This window comes from Sorex fumeus, unplaced genomic scaffold, assembly GCF_029834395.1.
Source record: "Sorex fumeus unplaced genomic scaffold, SorFum_2.1 ptg000018l, whole genome shotgun sequence".
NCBI classification, from domain to species: domain Eukaryota; kingdom Metazoa; phylum Chordata; class Mammalia; order Eulipotyphla; family Soricidae; genus Sorex; species Sorex fumeus.
Window position 1 is genome coordinate 1,336,218 of NW_026606075.1, and position 23,085 is coordinate 1,359,302.

Consider the following 23,085-nt stretch of genomic DNA (forward strand, 5'->3'; position numbering starts at 1 on the left):
TCCCTGAGTGCAGAGCCAGGAGTAAGCCCTGAACAGAGCCAGGTGTGGACCCAAAACAAAAGTCAAAAGAAGAAATAAAAGAAATTAAACTGGACTGCTATTTTGCACCACTCAAAAACTAACTGTAAATAAACTCAAGATTTACACAGAGGCTTTAAATCTCCTTGAGAAAAAAAGCTGGTAAAAGGTCCTTGACATTGCTTTTTTTTTTTTTGCAAAAATGCTTTTAAATGAAACAAAAATTTATAACAAAGCAAAACTTAAGTGCTTTTAAGCAAACTAAGAAGTTTCTGCACACACACAGCAAATAAAGCTACTGACAAATAAAAGACAACTCATGTAATAGAAGAAAAGATTTATATAGCCCATATCAGATAAGGAGCTTATCCCCAAAACATGTAAAATCACTTATGCAACTCAGTCAAAAAGTGTGATTAAATGACGAGTATGATAGCTGATTAGATACATGTTCAAAGAAGATATATTGAGGGTTACAAGAAAAAGTGTTCACCATTATTAATCGTTAAAGAAATGCTGGAGCGATAGCACAGCGGTAGGGCGTTTGCCTTACAAGTGGCCAACATGGCCGACCCGAGTTTGATTCCTCCGCCCCTCTCAGAGAGCCCGGCAAGCTACCGAGAGTATTCGATATGCCAGACACAGTAACAACAAAGTCTCCAATGGAGACGTTACTGGGCCCGCTCGAGCAAATCGATGATCAACGGGAGGGCCTTTACCTTTACCTTTAAAGAAATGCTAATTAAAACACTTTTTTTATTGCCTGGAATCTCAATATCTTAAGTTATAAAGTAGAATGATTATAACAAATAAAGACCAGATTTTTAGAAAAGTGTTTACCTTGATGTTTCTAAAGGGGGATAATTGAGCATGCAATGGTGAGACAAATTGGTTTAGCCTCTATCAAAAGTCATGAGGGTCCCCAAAATGTTAACCTTAGCACTATAATAATATCCAGCAAACCTACTTTTGCTTGTGTTTCCAAGATATGACCATAGAATTACAAATATTACAAATATAAAACTGTACTCCCCATATATTTTGCAACATTGTTCACAATAGTCAAAGTAAGGACACAACCTAAATTCATAAAGGGATGAATGTATAAAGATGACAAAACTGTAAAACGAATCAACTCTGAAGACCTAATTACAACAAGGTAACTCTAGTCAATAATAATCTGAAAGGCTAAAACATCAGCAAAACATTTAAATTTCTCCACCATAAAAACAAATAGCAATTAGGTGATAAGATGTAAGTAGTTGGTATGGTGCAGTTACCTTGCTGTATACAATTGCATCAATTTAACATGTAGGTCGTGGGGGCTGGAGCGATAGCACAGAGGGTAGGCTATTTGCCTTGCATGCGACATGGGTTCGATTCCCAGCATCCCATATAGTCTCCTGAGTACCGCCTGTAGTAATTCCTGAGTGCAAAGCCAGGAGTACAACCTGAGCATCGATGGGTGTGATCCAAAAATAAAAAAAAAAATGTACGTCTTAAAGTTGTACAACATTAAATATATCATTTAAAAGCTTTAAAACTGGAAAAATAAATAAAGAATTGGGGGAGATAAAATAATATGCATGATTGTTTAAAATTCAAATAAGGAAAACTACAGAAGAAAAGTATAATCATGTAGATAACCCCACCATTAATCTGTTTATGTAATCTTTTATAGTGTGCTCATAAACAACCCCAGTAGCTAGGTTTCTCCATGTGAATGAATTGTGTACGTTAAAGGTATGCCCCAACATTGATACTAGTAGTGTGTGGAGCATTGCAAGGATATCTTGTAATGAGGATTTAAGGGTTTAAGGAGACAGTCATTGTCAGATTCTTTGATTATAGAGTGTCTGTGATCATGTGAGCACCTGTTAGATTGCAAATTTAAGAAGATTTAAGAATGAAAACAGAACAGCTGAAAAAGCATGTTATACACTTAGTTCAAAACTTCATCAGTTGGAAATATGGGGAAGAGATTGTAATAAGGATTGGGTGTAGCTATTGCAAAGCTACAGAAAAGTTCAGTTTGTGAGCTTGTCATGGATTGACAGAAACCTAGGCCTATCAGTGGTAAGCACCCATGAGAGCTAGCACTCATTATCATTCATTCAAATCCAGGATTTGAAGCTTGCTCTTCAACTTCGTATTCTCCCTTGAACACACCTTGCTTGCTTGTCTCTGTCTCTTTGCTTCGTTAACACTGAAGAACTCATGCTTTATTGAACACATACTTCCTCTCTTTCTTACCCTTCACTTCTTTCTAAGTAAGTTTCAAGAAAAATGATCTTGCTTCACTACAAAAAAAACAAACAAAAAATTTGAAAAAAAATTTTTTTTGAAGCACCTATTATGTACCACTAAACACGTAGCACACTAGGCCATAAAATAATCGAGGAGAAAGAGAGAGGGGGCAGACCCTCAGAGTGACCCGAATGGCGAAGGGGTAGAAGCATTATTGATCCTTTGAAAGTGACAACATGCAAAGCAAATCAGTTTCCTAGTAGATGATTATCAGGAAACCAATCCAGTGACTCAGGAACCCAGGGAAAAAAGGAATGAACTTTCATCACACTTTCCAGGCAAAGTGATTAAGAACTAATACCTCCAAACCTATTAAATGTCATGTAGCTTAGAAATTTACTCAAGCTTGAACGTTTTATATGGCCTATAAATGATGTTATCATCATGAAATTAAAACCAAGAATTGTACATATGCTGAAAAACATTGAAACAAGGTATGTATATTACACATGGGTTTTCTCTATCTGGCTTTAAGCAATATTTAATAGTCAACCATTTCTAATGCAGTATGCCCGTCATCACATAATTTTGGCCATATTATGTTTGAAACATGAATCACTGAATTTTTGTTTATGATTTCTTTTACTAAGCTACAAAGTTTTAATTTACAAAACTAGAGCAATCCATCATAGCCAACTGTGAACAGCATTATCACTGTATGAATATACAGATAATTTACTAATATGCTTGGGTGCCACTGCAGAAAATCCTTAAAAAATACATATGAAATTTCTCCTTTACATACACTATCTTATTTTTGAAGATTTCCTTCCTTCCAAACATAAAATATTCTTTCAAAAAATATTCAACAATTTTATACATTTGTTGTCTTCTCTGTAAGATCTTCTCTAAACATTTTTCTAAAATGTCTTTTGGACTGCAGAATCTCTTAAAGTTTTGCCCATAAATATATATATATATTAAAATATATATATAAAATATTATACCAATAGCACAGTGGGTAGGGCATTTGCCTTGCACATGGCCAACCCGAATTCAATTCCCAGCATCCCATATGGTACCTGAGCAACGCCAGGAGTAATTCCTGAGTGCATGAGTCAGGAGTAACCTCTGTGCATTGCCAGGTGTGACCAAAAAATAAAAAAAAAAAAAATCAAACAAAAAAACAACGTAAAGCGGGGGAATATGGGGGTGGGAGATGGGAGGCATACTGGGTTTACTGGTGGTAGAGAATGGGCACTGATGGAGGGATGGGTACTCGATCATTGTATGACTGAAATGTAAGCACAAAAATTTGCAAGTCTATAACTGTATCTCACGGTGATTCATTAAAAATTAAAAAAAATAAAAAAATAGCCATAAAAATCTGAATAAATAAATAACATAAGCTAAAGTCGGAGTTTATCCCCCTCCCAATTTTTTGGGTTTTTTTTTCCTTAAAGATTGATGGAATGTGGTTGAGAAATAGTTATTCCCAGATGAAGAAAATGTGATATTTTTGTCTGTAGGAAGATTAAAAAAAATTCCATTTATTCCAGAACAGCTCTATTACAGGGAGTTATGCTCCAAGCTTTAAGAACATTTCTGCAAAGAGGTACCCCGGGGAAACAGAGACTTTGCAGATGGAGTACTGTCCCTACGTTTTAGCATCACAGGGTGAGGACGAGTGTTCACCTGCTCCTATGATACAAAGTCGCATAGGAAAGGAATCTCCTCACTCACCTTAGCTTGTGTAGATTAGAAAAAACAATTAGACAAGAGGTGAAGGCAAGACTGGATTTTTTTGTAGATTTCATTTCTGATAATCACTGATTTGGACAACTGTCTTTAGATCATTTTTAGATAAGTTGTTTATAATCAAACAGAAAATTCTCTTTGATTGCAGCCACCTGAGGTTGGTTCTACATTCCCAGGTGGAAAATTCAGTCCAGGGTCTTTCCTTTAATTCTCGTTGACTCCTTAAAGCCGCTTCTTAACTCGGAAATCCTAAGTGTGACTTTGGATATAGCAAATTTTGTGGAAAATACATTTGGGGAATAATCCTAGCTAAAGGGAAGAAAGCGTTCTCACTAACCGGACCTTTCCATCTCTCCATAAACAAAGACTTCCCAAATTCGTCCTTCTAGTTTTTTCTTTAGAAAATGTCATTCATTCAAAAGTCAGAATGCCAGTAGCTCTAGCGACTATTTTCAGAATGCTCATATAGAAAATTATGATACAGTGAGGCTTAAATATAGGACCACGTAAATAAATGCTTATGACTTTTGTTAAAAGTATTAACCTCAAAAAAAAGTATTAACCTCATTCATAACACCATGTAAGAATGTCCTGGTTGCTGAACAATTCCCTTCACCAGACGTTTTGTTGATTAACTTCCTTCAGTCTTCAACAAGGAAGTAAATAACTAAAATCCACTTAACATTTCAAGTTAATTAAAATTTTAAAAGCTGGTTAATTTCTCAAGTGTAAGCCTTTTGTTTATGGAGCAAAAGATGCAACTCTACTTTGTTGGAATGGCTTTGTTTGTATTATGCATCTTCATGGTTCATTAACCCCATTTTTCATGTCAGCATCAAACTTCCTCTCTTGCTCTCTTGCACTGTTTGAATGGTCAGAGTGAAAAGAATGTGGGGCAACATGCCAATCTGTAGAAAATGACTTCATCTTCCACTTAACCAATTCTTTTCAAGCAGGAAAGCATCCAGCAGGTCATCAATAACTGAGACAGCTACTAGCTTCTTTAACAGAGACTAATGCTGTATTAGCTGTATCAGAAGCAAATTTTCCTCAATACTCTTTTCTTGGAGCATACAAATTTTGGCATTTTTCTTAAAGAATATTTCTGTTTGGTTAGTCACTGAACATTAAAATTATAAATATGAAGCAATTTAATATAAAAATATTGATTGCTCTAGAAAATTGTTCATGTTCAAAATATCCTCCTTATTTGTTAAATTATTAGGTACCACATGAACTACTTTAATATAATTTTTTTGCTTCAAAAATACCATCATTTTACCTTTTAGATATCACTTTTCCAATGAGATTTGGAAAAAAAAGCTAATAAAAGCACGTGAAGAGATAAATCAAGAATAATTGTGTTAAAATATTATTCCCTTAAAGAATGTCATTTTAGGCAAGTTTTTGTCCTCCAATTTAAATATCATGTCGTTCTTAATATACAAACAATAATGGTGCTGGTAGATATATAGCTAGCTAGCTAGATATGAAACAGCCATTTTGTATCAAGAACAGAATCAAAGGTTTCCATAGATTAGCACTGTAGCACTGTCCTCCCATTGTTCATCAATTTGCTGGAGTGAGCCCAGTAATGACTCCATTGTGAGACTTGTTGTTACTGTGTTTGACATATTGAATACATCACAGGTAGCTTGCCAGGCTTTGACATGTGGGCGAGATACTCTCAGTAGCTTGCTTGGCTCTCCAAGAGGGGTGGAGGAACTGAACCCAGCTCAGCTGGGCCTGCCGCTTGCAAGGCAAACACCTTACCACTGTGCTATAACTCCAGTCCTCTTCCCAGTCATGTATTTAGCACTATAACCTATGAGAAAAATAAGACTCAGAGAACTCAAAGTTCAAACAGTAAGAGACCAACACAGAATTCAACCCCACAAAAATCTGATGGAAGATTGTACTCAATAAGAATATAGACACAAATAAAACTAGAAAAGAGCTAATTACATATATATGCATAAATGTATATATATATATATATAACTATCTGCATGCAAACACAAACAGGGAGGAGAGATTTTTCTCTCTTGTGAACCAAATCTAAAAATCTCAATTTCTACAACCAAAAACAATCAATAATCTATCTTTTTCTATTTTTTAATATAAGGAATGAGTTTTAGATGAAAGAGAAATATTTTATGACCTGAAGATTTAATTGCATATATCATTTAACTGTTAGGCCGTATAGAATGGAGAAACATTTTTGGTGCTTTTGCAAGCAACTACATTCAAAGAACAAAAACACAATTCCAATAAAAATGTACTCAGGTACAATTTCAAATTGTATATCTGTGTGTTTTTTAACTAATGAATATCAAATATGATCAGAAGTAGTCATTCCATCAAGAGCAGTCTCTTCTTTAGAATAAATTTGTGTATTGCTTATGAGGACTGAGCAGGTAGAAATGTGAAAAGGAAACCCCATGGTGTTGCTCTAACCTTGACTCAGATAATATCCACAAAATCTATTGTCAGGCACAGCTCAAAGCCGTCTTGGGAAGAAAAGTTGATTTGATAACTCATTGTGTCAAAGAAAAACATTTTACTGGGTGAAATATTGATTAAAAGTTTAAAATAAAATTGGTAGTTTCTGAAAGAACCTTGTAAAGTTGACAAGAAGTAACAAAGAAAACCCAAAGGGTGTTTTTAAGATTGTTTTCAGAAAGGGTAATCTTTTAAGAAAATCTAGGGGGGAAATGCACATTTCCTTTTAATGCTCACATCAATGTAATTTTTCTACTAACAATGATAGTAATACTCTTTATAATTCTATCATTACCTTGTCTTTTAAGCCCAACAGGCAATCATTATAAATTTTATTAATAAAATGAGTGTATCTTAGATCTTGGCTTCTGACTATCCTTCAACACTATAAAGGCAATAGTGTAAATTAATATATTACTGTCAAAGAAAGCAGGTGAGTCTATCCACATTTTCCAATTGAATGACACAAAATACTGTAATGATATAAAAATGTTCTGGAGAGTTTGTATTCTATTAGAAGATGTAGAAAAACCTATCACACATGACAACAAAGATAGGAAATACAAATTGGGTGAATAAGGGCCCTATGATTAGGCTACTGGGGGTATTTTTTAAATGCTTACTATATAGAACTGTTACTGTGGGTTGGGCTGGAGCAATAGCACAGCAGGTAGGGTGCTTGCCTTACATGCAGCCAACCTGGGTTAGATTCCTCTATTCCTCTCAGAGAACCTGGCAAGCTGCCGAGAGTATCCCGCCCACACGACAGAGCCTGGCAAGCTCCCCGTGGCATATTTGATATGCCAAAAACAGTAACAAGTCTCACAATGAAGACGTTACTGGGGCCTGCTCAAGTAAATTTATGAACAATGGGACGACAATGCAGTGCAGTGCTACTCTGGGTTAATTTTATCATTTGAGGGAATATGAAGTTTATGAGAAGGCAAGAAAATTAACTGAAATGGGAAGAATCAAACCGCATCTCAAGCAAATTATTCGAACATCTTCAGAACAAGGTGAGAGCAAAAAGACATGTGTTAAGATAGCTTGTGGCTATCCTAACTTTTCACTCACTTCACCTGTGAGTGGCTTGTGCCTACTCTAATTGAGGAGTCCTCAAAATTCAGGAGGTCAAAAAAAACCTTTTAGACTTTATGAAACATAATGTTTCTGATATATTATGAATATCTATCTATCTATATGATATTTTAAGAATAAACGTGATATGATGGCACAATACCAATAAGCTATTGTAAGGACAGATGTGAAGTTTTATTCTATCCCTCTGGGTACTTACTTCTTAGTCTGGTGGATCAACCAAACGAATGTCAGACAGATTAGTAGCAGAGAGGAGCTTATTTAATTGCATGCTATGGATACTCTACAAGGGAGGTAATTCTAGTTGTGAGCTTTTTTGTTTTCTGAGATGGGAAATTCCCAGCTGTGCTCAGGTCTTGTCTTGACTCTGTGTTCAGAAATCACTCCTGATGGTGCTATAGGAGTATAAGGGATCAAACCCAGGTCTGCTTTATATAAGTAACCAACTACCTAGCAGTACTATCTCCACAACCTAGTGAGTTGAATCTAAATTCAGTGAGACAATAGAGGGTATACATATATATTTACATGTTTCCTGTACAATATATAGAGTAATAAATATATATGATATAATAGGATATAATATATAATGGTATAATATATCATAGTTTTTCAGTATATATATTTATGTACTTATAAAATATAACATAATATCAATATAATTTATATACATATAATTTACATACATATATTTTGAATTTCAAGAAGACACAGGGAATTCACATGACAGGGAAGGAGTTACAGGGTAATGAAAATCATATGCTCTCTAACTAAGATTTTCCTGGCCATATTTTCTTCAATATAAATGTTATTTCTCATAAAAATAATAATCACGAGCAACATAGTAGTTTTTCTTCTTCTATGCAGCTAAGGAAATTGTAAACAGTTTCTCTTGAGCCTGAAGGATATTAATTGACCTTAGTTTAAGGCAACATATGCCAGAGTAACAAACTGTAGGAAAATCTTTTCTGGACATCTTGAGGAAATCAAGCCTGAATGTTACACCCTATTGCATCAAGGGAAGATTGAGTATGGTGAGACGTGGGTGAGCCCTCCATTCTGATATTTACTTTACTATTTTATTATGAGAATGTGTGTAGCCTGGCTTATCAATGGAAAAATAAAAAGTGAGCCATAGATTTTTCTGTTCATTTTAAAAGTGTTTAGAATATTTCTAAAGGCTAATTCTAAATCTGTTTACCTATGAATTTTGGAGCCAGAACTGTTTCTTGGGCGTTTTAGATGCAGTACAAAGAAAATAATAAGTTCAAGCTCTGGTGATCAATTACTAGTGAAGCAGGCACTAGGGCTGATGCTTTAAGTTCAATTGGCTTAAAATCCTGTGCCTGCTGCTAGCTCTGTGGCTGGAGCAGATTCCTTAGACTATGAGCCTATCTCACTGTCACAAAAATCAGGATACAATTTCATCTCTTTCGTTGGTTATTGGACAGATTAAGACAGCATATATAAAGGGATGAGAAATTTTCTCATAGTATATATAATGTACTAGACATTTTAGAAGTTTGTAAGAGAAAAAAATAAGGCCAAATTTGTAGTAAGCTAGATATTGGCTATCTTATTTCAATCTAAATTTGGAACAATTAATTCTGTTTCTTCATGAGACCACACACCTAGCTTGCTCTTGTCTTGTAGATTATCTTTCCTTTATACCATTAATTTGTGATGAGGAAGTACTTCCCAATAGTAGTTATGGGCTCAGAGGATAAATCCCTTACTGGATTTATCTGGACCATGGGACACAGGTGATTGAACTCATAGATTCACAAGTGCCAGGCATATATTCTAACACTTTGAGTCATCTTTGCCTCTTATCTAATTCATTTCATCACATGGAATTAGCTTGTGCCTCCTTTTTGCCTCCTCTGCTGAAATAAATTTGTCTAAAATATGTAGAAAATGTCACATCAATGGGAGTGAAGATAGACGGTCTGCAACTACACCACCTCCACTTTGCTGGTGACATCATTCAAATAACACCAAACATTAGCCAAGCGGCACAAATGCTGGCCGACTTCAACCGTGAGTGTGGAAAGGTTGGACTGCAGCTGAATCTCATGAAGACAATGTTTCTGAGAAGTGGACTCATTCCTGACATTCCATTAGCTCTCAATGGAATGAACATCTCTGAATGCAGCAGTTATGTGTACCTAGGTTGAGAAGTCAACATCATGAATGACCTGGCACTGAGTTGTGCAAAAGGAGGAGAGTGGCTTGGAATGCCTTCAAGAGCGTTGAAGAAATAGCTAAGAGGATGAAAAACCTCTGGCTCCAGGCACATCTCTTCAATTTCACCATTCTTCCTGCAATAACATACGCCTCAGAGACCTGGACCCTACAAAAATAAGATGAGAGTGCTATACGGGTTTCCCAAAGAGGAACCGAGAGCTATGCTTGGAGTATCATGCTTCACTCTAATGAGAGAAAGAATCCAGAGTTCCGACCTCTGTTGACTATCACGAATCAGGTACGCTATCTAGTTTACCAAGGCATTGAAAATCAGATGGGCTGGACATGTAATGCAATTTGGAGATGACCCCTGGACTAGAGCTGTTACCTACTGGATTCCACAGGACATCAAAAGATTGTGTGGCTGCCCACCTACGAGATGGTCAGACTTCTTCATCAAGACCCTGAACAAATAGTTTGAGGCTCTTTGTGTTCCTGGAGCGAACAGACGTTATTGGGCTACACTAGTACGTGACAGGGACAAATGGGGACATTGATGGTGCCCGCTTAAGCAAATTGATGAGTAAAGGATGTCAAGTGATCAAGTGATGTAGAAAACTAAGACAATACTATAAAGAATTTTTTCTTGCATGGCTCAAAATCTTTGCCTACTTCACATAACATTCTATAGAGACAAATTTTTAGGTCAGAAAAGTTAAATACTCTTAAAACACTCTTATTTTTTTTAAACTGGCCTTTCAAACTATTGATCTTCTTTATCCTTTAAATGATTTTACATTGAATAGCCAGACAAATTCAATTATTTCTCAAAAGCTGAACTCTATGATTAATATTCTTTCTTTTGGGATTTGGTCAAAAGTTGTAGACCTGAATGATGTATAATATGAAATAGAACATATTTACTAGTTGTGACCTTTATCATTTATGGTATCTATATAAAATATATATATATATTTAACACAAATGTTCAGGAAGAATGTCAGTTTAAGATAAAAAGAACTAGTCTTAAATAAAGGCCTTTCGGTTCTATTTAATTGAAATGACTGCTTCACATAAAAAAGTATGAACTTTTCCCATGGACCAGAACATGCCCTATTTTTCCATTCCACAATTCTAATTTTAGTACAATTTTATTTAGTTGCTTTCTAAAATTAAATTTGTGTTATGTTAATACATGACAATTATTGTTCCTGATATATTAGGAAAATATCTTTTTAATACAAATAAAAGTGAGCAATATTTGTCAATCTATAACTGTAGCACTGTCCTCTCGTTGTTCATCGATTTGCTCAAGAGGACCCAATAACATCTCCATTGTGAGACTTCTTGTTACTCTGTTTGGCATATAGAATATGTCACAGGGAGCTTGCCATGCTTTGCCGTAAGGCGAGATACTCTTGGTAGCTTGCCAGGCTCTCCGAGAGGGGTGGACGAATCGAACCCGTGTCGGCCGGGCAGGTCACATGCAAAGCAAACCCCCTACCACTGTGCTATATATTTATGATTTACTATATTCATATAGTAAATATAAAACATCATTGATGTTTCTACATTTAGCTTTCCTTATTTTCAACATTTCTTAAAACCTAATAGTAGTACAACTAAGTTATTCATAAGCTCATGTCTTACTCATTCCCGCTGCATCTTATTCACTTAACTTGTAGTTGTTCATATCTTTTTTCAGTTCTTACATTCACCTTCTTCTTTTCTGCTTTGCCCAACTTAAGTTATTTACAGTAGCTAAATTTTTATACTCAGTTTTCACAGACTTAATTGCTATGGCATTCAGGTAAATAAAACAAGTACCCAGATTTGGAGCGATAGCACAGCGGTAGGGCGTTTGCCTTGCACGCGGCCAACCTGGCCGACCCGAGTTCGATTCCTCCGCCCCTCTCAGAGAGCCCGGCAAGTTACCGAGAGTATCTCACCCGCAGGGCAGAGCCTGGCAAGCTCCCCGTGACGTATTCGATATGCCAAACACAGTAACAACAAAGTCTCCAATGGAGACATTACTGGGCCCACTCGAGCAAATCGATGATCAACGGGAGGGCCTTTACCTTTTTATCTTTACCCAGATTTGGTATAAAATTAATTGAAATATACTTTTATGAAGTCCTATATTGCAACATATGGTTAAAACTATTCAAAACTTAATAGCATTTTGGATAAAGGTAAAGGTAAAGGCCCTCCCGTTGATCGTCGATTTGCTCGAGCGGGCCCAGTAACGTCTCCATTGGAGACTTTGTTGTTACTGTGTCTGGCATATCGAATACTCTCGGTAGCTTGCCGGGCTCTCCGAGAGGGGCGGAGGAATCGAACTCGGGTCGGCCATGTTGGCCGCTTGTAAGGCTAACGCCCTACCCGCTGTGCTATCGCTCCAGCCCCCATTTTGGATGGTTAAGATTTATTTTTAGAGGCAGATATGCATACATTTAAATAAAAGGTATATTCTTCAAGGTTTGACTATGTAAAAATTTATTCATATTATTCTCCGAATGAAGTTATGGTCTGGACTAGAATAAAGTTTATTTACATGTCCCATTTCTAGGTAATATGGTAGGAATCTCTCTTCACTTCTTTCTTGCCATGTTACTTAACGAAACAGGTTTTGTGTACCTTCAGGCTGGAGAGGTCTGCTATTTGGGTAGATTCATTTAAGCTTTCATACTACAAGTCTTTTGTCTAGGCCTAATCCATCTGAGCCTAATCCATCTGTAACTTCTGTAACATGAAGTTACAGAAGCCATATAAAGTTCCCCAGGTGAACATAACTTGATAAACCAGTTAAGAGATTTAAGCCTGCGACATCACCCTTTCCTTCACAGAATTATTTTTTTCTTCATCAGCCTTCTACTCAAGTCTTTATTTCCCAAGACAAAAATAATTCAATACACTATCAATTTTGTCACTGCATATATTGGATATTTGTAAATAAATGACATGAAGAAAATGAAAAATGACCATTACGCGAAATGAGTGCTTACATTAGAGTATATATTCCCTGGCACAATAATGCGCAGTGAAGACTGGGGATATAGCTCAGTGGAAAAGTATGTGCTTTGCATATATAAATAAGGCCATGAATTCAATCCTCAACACCACATAAGCATCTATATCCAATAATTTGACCACTTGCTAGATATGAGTTTTCTAACCAGGCAGGGTAACTCAGAAATAAAGAGCTCACATTTTCTCTCACCTAAGAAAAAAACAACACTCTTGTGGAGAAGTAAAATTTGTGTACAACAAACTCAGTTGTGGAGTGATTCATCTCCCAGCACTTTTCTTAAATGTCTCTCATCTATTAAGCCTTAATTGACTTAAACTCAAGACAATTTGTTCATTTTTCCTAAAAAGAAAACTTCTCTTGCATATATATTCATTCAAATATGAGCCACGCTGCATTGTAAGTCGTATGTTAATACGATCATCCTATTGTTCGTCGATTGCCTTGAGCAGGCACCAGTAACGTCTCCTTCGCCCTAGCCCTGGGATTTTAAAAAGCACCATATTCAAGGCTCTTTCAGGGTTAGGAGAATGAGACCCATCATTGTTACTGGTATTTGGCATATTGGTTACACCACGGGGAGTTTGCCAGACTCTGCCTTGTGGGCAGGCTACATTCGGTAGCCTGCCAGGTTGTCCAAAGTAAGAACGAGATAATAAGATGTCACATGGCCGCGAATGTTAATAATATCTTTACAATTAAGTTGTAACATATTTTAAAACAACAGTTTAATTTTTATCAAAGTTCAAACTCCTAGTTATACACCCCAGGCTTGGATATGTAATGCACAGTCAAGTAAGTGCATGCATGAATGAATGAATCGTATGATATTGTAAACTGCCTTTAAAAAGAGCATAAAAAATAAAAGGCATTGACTTGAGCTGAGGAAAGCACAGCTGAGAAGATGACCTTCTACTTGGATTTGAAGGATAAGATAAATTATGCTAGTGTGCAATCAGACAAAGCTTAACAGATTTCTAAGTTGATTCTAAACGCATTCAGCTAAATTGCTTACCATGTCCAAATACAACCTAAAGACAGCTTGTCAAAATAAGTTAGAAATTGCTTAGAGAAATATGTTGAAGCTCAAAGCACCCAAAGTATTTATTTTTCAAGCAATGTAAGCAAGACTGGCTGTGTGAAGAAACCTAAGAGAATTCACTGGGACATACTTCTTCAAAGGACTGCATGCTTTCCCTTGAATTTCAGGGCACTGTTCTGGAATTTGCATTTGATAACACACTGAAGGTGAGCTGACAGGCCTGCAGCAGTGTGTCATATGCTTGACAGGATTTGTCAAGCTTTAGGGTCTCCATACATGGAACTTGTCACTGGTTTTTAAAGTTTGCTCTCCTTCCCTGGGAGGGCAGGGGTGTGGGGCAAGTAAAATCATTCTACTAATATTTTCCAAGTTATTTCCATGCTACAGCAGAATGATGTGTGAGGAAATCTTTCCTAAAAGTAAGAAAAAAGACATGCCAGGGCACTATTATGCCCAATTTGACTTGGAGTGATCCAAGAAGACTACATCTCTTCTGAAATAAGCTCAAAAGGCCTATTTGCTGTATTGAATGGAAGCACTGTGATGTGAGGATGAAGAAACCTGGACTTCGGTTTGACAAAGAGACAAAAGTTTCTCAGAATTAGTTTCTAGTGGGAAAATCATCTGAAACCACAAATGTAGTGGAAATTCAAAATATCTCTTTTTTTTAGAGAGTAAATTATTCCTGTAGTAGACTAAGATACATTTTAATTTGATCCAGAGTCCTTGAGCACTTGATCACTTAACATCCTGTTATACACCAAGTTGCTCGAGCAGGCGCCAGTAATGTCTCCATTTGTCCCTGTCGCGTGCTAGTGTAGCCCAATGATGTCTGCTTGCTCCAGGATCATGAAGAGCCTCAAACTGATTGTTCAGGGTCTTGAGGAAGAAGTCTGACCATCTCATAGGTGGGTGGCCACGTGATCTTTTGACGTCCCATGGAATCCAGTCGGTAGTGGCTCTAGTCCAGCGGTCATCTCCAAATCTCATTATGTGTCCAGTCCATCTGATTTTCGATGTCTTGGCAAACAAGACAGTGTCCCTGATTCTCTATCATCGATGGAGGTCAGAACTCCAGATTCTTTCTCTCATTTGAGTGAAGTGTGATACTCCAAGCATAGTTCCTTCAATTCGTCTTTGGGAGATCCGAATAGCATTCTCATCCTGTTTTCATATCGCCCAGGTCTCTGAGGCATATGATAATACAGGAAGAACAGTGGGATCGAACAGATATGCCCGGAGCCAGAGGTTCTTCATCCTCTTAGCTATTTCTTCAACCCCTTGAAGGTGTTCCAAACCACTGTCTTCCTCCTGCACAACTCAGGTGCCAGGTCATTCATCATGTTGATTTCTTGACCTATGTACACATAGCTGTTGCATTAGGAGATGTTTGTCCCATTGAGAGCGAATGTAAAGTCAGGAATGAGACTGTTTCTCCTAAACATTGTCTTTGGTGAGATTCAGCTGTATTCCAACCTTTCCACACTCATGGTCGAAGTCAGCTATCACTTGTGCCACTTGGCTAGTGTTTGGTGTTATTAGAATAATGTCATCAGCGAAGCAGAGGTGGTGATGTTGCCAACGGTCTATCTTCACTTCCATTTCTTCCCATTCCAGTCACCGTATGACATTCTCGAAGGTAGCACTGAAGAGTTTTGGTGAAATGGTATCACCCTGCCAAACCCCTCTCTTGACATGGATGATCATTTTCTTGTAGAATGGTGAGATCCTGGTAGTGAATCCGCAATACAGCTCATGGAGGATCTTGATGTATTGGGCTTGTATGCCCTGATTGGCTAGGGCTTCGATGACCGCTTCCGTCTCAACACAATCAAAGGCCTTCTTTAAATCAATGAACGTTAGATAGAGCAGCATCTTGAACTCCCAAGAAACCTCAATAAGCTTGGTTATAATGTGGATATGGTCCATCATCCAGAGTCCATTAGAAACATTTCAAAGAATTCCATTAAGTCATGGAATATATACTTGTCTATATGATTTGCACACACATGAAACTTATTCATCATATAATTTCACACCACTGAATGATTGCAACAATCTGAACTCTTTTTCCCCCAATTACACATGCAATGTTTTAAAAGGATAAAAATATTAGGTTATGTGTAGAGGAGGACAGATAAAGGAAGTCAACTAGAGCACAGAGAACATAAATCCTTAAGATCACAATATATGAGGGAAAATCAATTATTAGATGATATTAAAAGTAAAGGAGAAGACTGAAAAATTAACAATGGTATCCAAAATATTGTCAAATGAGACTAATTCAATCTTTTGTTTTGCTTGAGAGAAACTAAATCTAGTGTAATGGTGGAAGTTATACAGGAACATATATCATTTTAAAGTGTAAAGATCATGTGTGAAGACATTAAATCAAAAACAGGATAAGTTGCACTGAATAGTATTATTGAATAGACACTGAGAATTATCCATCAAGGGTGTTGTAAGATATTTTGACATTGAAGGAAATTTGGATTATGACTTATGATCTTTTCACACCTATAAAATTGATCAACCAAATAATTAGATGGATTAGAACACCATAAAAATAAATACAGAGTGGTATCACAGAAAAACAGACAATAATGCAGAGGATTCAAATATGAAAACTCAGAGACAGGGACATGAATATATAGAACATTAATTTATAAGAAATGCCAGAGATTAATGAATAAAAGATTGGTTATTTAATATCACTGTCACTGTCCTCTTGCTGTTCATCGATTTGCTCAAGCAGGCCCAGTAATGTCTCCATCATGAGACTTGTTGTTACTGTGTTTGGCATATTGAATCAGCCATGGGTAGCTTGTCATGCTTTGCAGTGCGGGAGAGATACTCTCGGGAGCTTGCCAGGCTCTCCGAAAGGGGCGGAGGGATCAAAAGTATGTACTGGCAGAAAATTTATTTATTATATGTAGGAAAGTAAGACTGACTCACTGCCTGTTAGTAAATTAAAAATAGGACTTTATCATAGCTTGTGCTTCTAAGATAGCACGTAGAAACGGAGAAATGGATTATACTCGTTGCACACAGAAGTATTAGACTCAAAGCTCAACACCAAATGTACCACCCCCCAAGTCCCACAACAGTGCTGCCTGTAGGCCTATTGTCCCCACATACTTCTAGGAATAAAGAGCACCATATTGCCTGCTTGAGCACTGAACCTCTCAGCTGACACTGACCAAATGGGTACACCAAGAGTGGATCCAGTCCCTTGAACACCAGCAGGAGTTTCCCCAAAGAATTTAATATTAGTGTTGGAGTTAATACTCATAAACAAAGATAAGAAATGCAGAAGGGTATTCTAATGATACGTAAGAATTTCACATATTTCAAACTTCAAAAATCATAGCTAGAGAACTTACTTAACTATAAAAACTTATATTTAAAACAATTTAAAAAATAAACATGCTATGTATGAAAATAATAATTGTTCTAAGACTGTATAATCTCCAGACAGCTAGGGAGGGCCCTGGCAGCTCTCCCCCAGGCTGCCAGTGTTGGTGAGCTCTGACTGCTCACCCAGCCAGGGAGGCCAATGACATGGGGTGGGCAGAGGAGGAAATGACGGCCAAGCCAGTTGTTAGATCAGTTGCCATTTATTCCATTCTACCCATGTGCCTGCCCCAGTCTCTCTCAGCTGCCCATCCTAGTCTCACACTGTCTCATTCCTGTCTCCTGTCTCTCCCACTCATGTCTCCGCACTCCATCTCACAGCCATGTCTCTTGTCTCTCCACATGCCTGCTCCTGCATTCTTCCCCGACATCTACTCTGTCCCTCTTGCTAGTCTCTCCACGCCCCATCTTGCTGCCCTACTCTCTCTCTCTCTCATCTCCCTCCATATCTCCCATCTCTTTCCAACTCCCCAGCACTGGAGGTAGAAGCTGCACCCAGTCTGTTAGCAAAATCAACATAAGAAAGCCCTTCCTGACCACCCATCAGGCTCAAGAGTAGAAACACCACCCAGGGGTGTTCCTCTTCTCTTTAATCCAATAACTTGATTCTAAACATCTTAATTAGCATCTTAATCCTACCTCTTAATATTAGTTATTTTGCATGGACATAGTAAGAGATACATTGAGCTTGTAGGGTGGTTCGCCCAGGAATATCTCACCACGAACTCAGACTATAGTACTCAGGCCAGACTAATCTTTCCTAACCCTAACAGTGTCCAAATATAGTCATTGCTTTTTGGCTCATGACAGCATTTGTCCATGACCTGCTCTTAACTTATAGTTAAGCATATGGCACTTTGGCTAAACCCATTTCGATGCCAGGGTAGCATATAGCTCACAGCTTGCCCTGGGTCCATCCAGTCTCTTGTCAGGACCCTGCTTTGGTGTGTTAGGAAGTAAGGGCAACTGAGGCTTAATTCGAGAGAGCAGATGTCCAGGAAGTAAATATCATTCAGAGTCAATTAATTCCCAAGTTACAAAAACATAGCATTAACTGTCTTCTTGTGTCCATACAAAAAGAACATTGCTCTGAATTAACTATGCAAAGGACTTAAGAAGGAGAGAAAAACAATATTTACAAGTCAATAGAGCATAAAGAATAAGGTTAGATCCAGAGGAATGGGAGCATTGTTATGGGAGTAACCAATAAACCTAAGTTCCCTGTGACAAGGAGGAAAGGACAAACCAATGTTATCCTACATAAGACTTAATATAATCAACTGAGAAAAGGTATGTGAAGTTAACAAATAGTAGAACAATAAAAGATAGAATTACTGAAAACCAGCATGAGCCCCAGCAGTAAATTATCAAAGGGATTAAAGAAGACAAAGTGTGTAAGATAGTTATAGAGTTAGTCACACTGAAAGAGCAATAACCACAGAGAATTTAAAAATTATTTATTTATTTATTTATTGCTGGTTTTGGGTCACACCCGGTAATGCACAGGGATTACTTCTGGCTCTGCACTCAGGAATTACCTCCAGTGGTGCTCAGGGGACCATATGGGATGCTGGGAATCGAACCCAGGTTGGCCACATGCAAGGCAAATGCCCTACCCACTGTGCTATTGCTCCAGCCTCCCAAAATAAAAATTTTAAAGGCAACGAGATAGCATGTAACACCTAGTTACAGGCAAAATAATAGCTGGAAAATTTAAAGGGCTGGTACATATAAGAGCTATATGATTTCATCTTCTGAGAATGTAGATTTTAGCATTAACTCTGAAGAGATTATAAAGATTCTTAATAAAACAAATTATGTATATCTGACTATACAGGTGTGCAGTCTAAATTTTCATGTAAGTCACCAGAAACACACATCAACTGATCGTTGCAGAAATATTTATAGCAATTGAGTTTTTGAGGAAATATGCAATCACACTTAATCACTTAACTTCCCGTTAGTCGTCGATTTGCTCGAGCGGGCGCCAGTAACGTCTCCATTTGTCCCTGTCGCGTGCTAGTGTAGCCCAATGGCATCTCTTCGCTCCGGGAACATGAAGGGCCTCAAACCGATCATTCATAATCTTGACAAAGAAGTCTGACCATCTGGTAGGTGGGCGGCCACGCGGTCTCTTGACATCCTGTGGAATCCAATCAGTAACAGCTCTAGTCCAACGGTCGTCTTTAAATCTCATTACGTGACCAGCCCATCTGATTTTCGACACCTTGGCATATGAGACAGTGTCCCTGATCCTTGATCGTCGATGGATGTCAGAACTCCGGATTCGTTCTCTCATTTGAGTGAAACGTGATATTCCAAGCATAGCTCTTTCTATTCTTCTTTGGGAGACCTGAATGGCGTTCTCATCTTGTTTGCGTAGGGCCCAGGTCTCTGAGGCATATGTTAATGCAGTAAGAACAGTGGAATCAAAGAGATGTGCCCGGAGCCGGAGGTTCTTCGTCCTCTTAGCTATTTCTTCGACGTTCTTGAAGGCGTTCCAAGCCGCTCTCTTCCTCCTGCGCAGCTCGGGTGCCAGGTCATTTGTCATGTTGACCTCTCGACCTAGGTACACATAGCTGTTGCATTCGGAGATGGTCGTTCCATTGAGAGCGAATGGGGCGTCAGGAACAAGGCTGTTTCTCATAAACATTGTCTTCGTAAGATTCAGCTGTAGTCCTACCTTTCCACACTCACGGTCAAAGTCGGCCAGCATTTGTGCCGCTTGGCTGATGTTTGGTGTTATTAAAACAATGTCATCAGCAAAGCGGAGGTGGTGTAGTTGCCGACCATCTATCTTCACTCCCATTCCTTCCCATTCCAGTCGTCGCATGATGTTCTCGAGGGTGGCACTGAAGAGGTAATATGCAAATGTATCACTAAAAGAGTATACAGAGTATAAATTTCTTTAAAAGTATAAAATTAGATTAATGTGGATATGTGACATGAAGTATCATACCTAAAGTAGTGAATGCTCATCTGGGGAACATAAAGTAAGAAAATAGGAGACTAACACCCAAGAATAGCAGAGTACCACGTTTTAAGTACCAGGAGGTTTACTCGATGGCTTGGAGGCCAGCGGCACAAGCTTCTGGAAAAGGCAGCTCAGATAGAGAAAGGTAAAGGCCCTCCCGTTGATCGTCGATTTGCTCGAGCGGGCCCAGTAACGTCTCCATTGGAGACTTTGTTGTTACTGTGTTTGGCATATCGAATACTCTCAGTAGCTTGCCGGGCTCTCCGAGAGGGGCGGAGGAATCGAACTCGGGTCATCCATGTTGGCCACTTTAAGGCAAACGCCCTACCGCTGTGCTATCGCTCCAGCCCCAGATAGAGAAGGGAGGATCAAATAAAGGGTGTTGGGAGGATTCTCCCAGGATGGGAGACACGTGCTGAGAGTAGACTTTAGACCGAACATGATTGCCACTCAATGCCTCTTTTGCAAACCACAGCATTCAAAAGGAGAGAGAGAACAAGGGGGAATGCCCTGCCACAGAGGCAGGGTGAGATGGGGGGAACGGGGGATAGGAGGGATACTGGGATCCGTGGTGGTAGAGTATGGACACTGGTGGAGGGATGGGTATTCGATCATTGTATAACTGAAACCCAAGCACAAAAAATTGCAAATCTACAACTGTACCTCATGGTGTTTCACTAATAAAAAACTAAAAATAAATAAATATATTCTATCAAAAAATAAATTAGTGAATGCTGAAGAAATGTATTAGAAATATAAAAATTATGAATATTTTTAAGAATGATAAATATGATAATCATCGTACGTAAGGCAATACTATTTAAAATGTAAGCACGCAAATGAGGCATAATTATATAAACATATACATGAAAAATATATCTAAATCATAATAGTAAAATTTCTCTTGGATAAACAGGAATAGGTATGAAGAACAGGAACAAAAATAAATAAAGAGGGGCTGGAGAGACAGTACAGAGTTTAAGTTTCTTGCCTTTCACACAGCTGACCTGAATTTGATCCCTCGCACCCCATAAGTCCCCCTAGACCCACCAAGAGTCATCCCTGAGCACAGAGCTAGGAGTAAATCTTGATCATAGTTAGATGTGGCCTTAAAACATACACACAAACAAAACCCAAAAGAAACAATAAGCAATAAATAAAATAAAGAAAGCAGGACAGGAATTTCACGTTTCTTTTATCCTAATGTGTTCTAGACGGAGTTAGCCTAATCACATCATATTTATGAGGTGTAGCACTGTAGCACTGTCCTCCCGTTGTTCATCGATTTGCTCAAGCGGGCACCAGTAACATCTCCATTGTGAGACTTGTTACTGTTTTTGGCATTTCGAATCTGCCACAGGGAGCTTTCCAGGTTCTGCTGTCTACGGGATAGTCTTGGTAGCTTGCCGGACTCCCGGAGAGGAACTGGGAAATCAAATCCAGATCAGCCGTGTGTTAGGCAAACACACTACCTGCTGTGCTATTGCTCCAGCCCCATGAGGTGCAGAAAATAAAATAACAAAATTGGAAAACATATTTTGTGTTCAGGAACATCTGGAATCTTAGGACATTCTAGAGTTTGTGCTTTCACAAGTTTCAGAGGTTATTATGATAAATCCTTTACTGAGATATCCTTGGAAGACAGAGTTACTTCCCCCTCTTCCACCGTGGCAGGTCTCAAATTTGCATCTTGTAATGTATAATCCTTTAAAGGAGTGTCTTGTGGGTTATTATGCCCATACATATATGAAAGCACACCAAAGGACATTTATCTCTGACTTTTCCACTTTGAAACAGTTTTCAACTATGCATTAAAATATTTCAATCATTTTAAAGGTTTCATTTTAATGGAAGAAAAGTTTAATTTGAAGATAATATGAAACTGTTATAATAGCATATTAAATATAAAAGATAAAAGGACTAGTGAAGCTTCAAAAGGGTAATTAAAAGAGCTGATGTGTGTCAAATGCATTTATTCAGCGTCTTCTAGCAGTAAGTCATGATAATGTTAAAAACTTCCCCTACATAGCTCGTTATTTTCATTACTGGAATTTCTGTCTCCACAACTGTCAAAGGCATGTGCTTTAGCATTTGAGCAACCAAAGGTAGTAAGATTTGTACTCATTATAAAGACACAGGTGCCATCTCCCTGCTGCATCCTTAGTCTCTGCTTAGGGTACATACAGAGCTAGTGTCACTGTCACAGCCTTGGCGAAGGAGGGAGCCTTGGTGTGGCTTCCAAATAAAGGTGAAGTTAGAAGCAGCAAAAATAGGAGCTAGACTAATAGTACAGCAGATAGAGTGCTTGCCTTCTATGTGGCTCACCAGGGTTTGATCCCCGACCCCCAATTCCTGCTAAAAATGATCCCTGAATACAGAGCCAGGAGAACCCTTAGAACTACTGAGTGCCTCTACCCAATAAAAAACAATCAAGGAAGTAAAAGAGTAATGAAATAGATGTTCACGTGTGATCATATGTTGTTTTATAGTATTCTCAGGTTTAAAAAAAATTAACTTACACATGTGATATAATCACTGCTTCACAAATAATGTCCCGTGACCAAAATAGAGAAGCATTAGTATGACCTTATGATCTTATAGACAAAGAAATTGGATCCACAAGAAATTTTCAGCAATATGATAATTATATGGTCATTTTTATTGATATGGTATAAATCAATTTCATTTTTCTAATTCATATTAGGCTTACCTTCTCTAATATGACTTAAACTTCCCATCGGACTATAAATAGTATCAAGTTATTTCCCAAATTAGAATCAAAAGTTACATTATCCTATGACAGTCATTAGGGAAAGA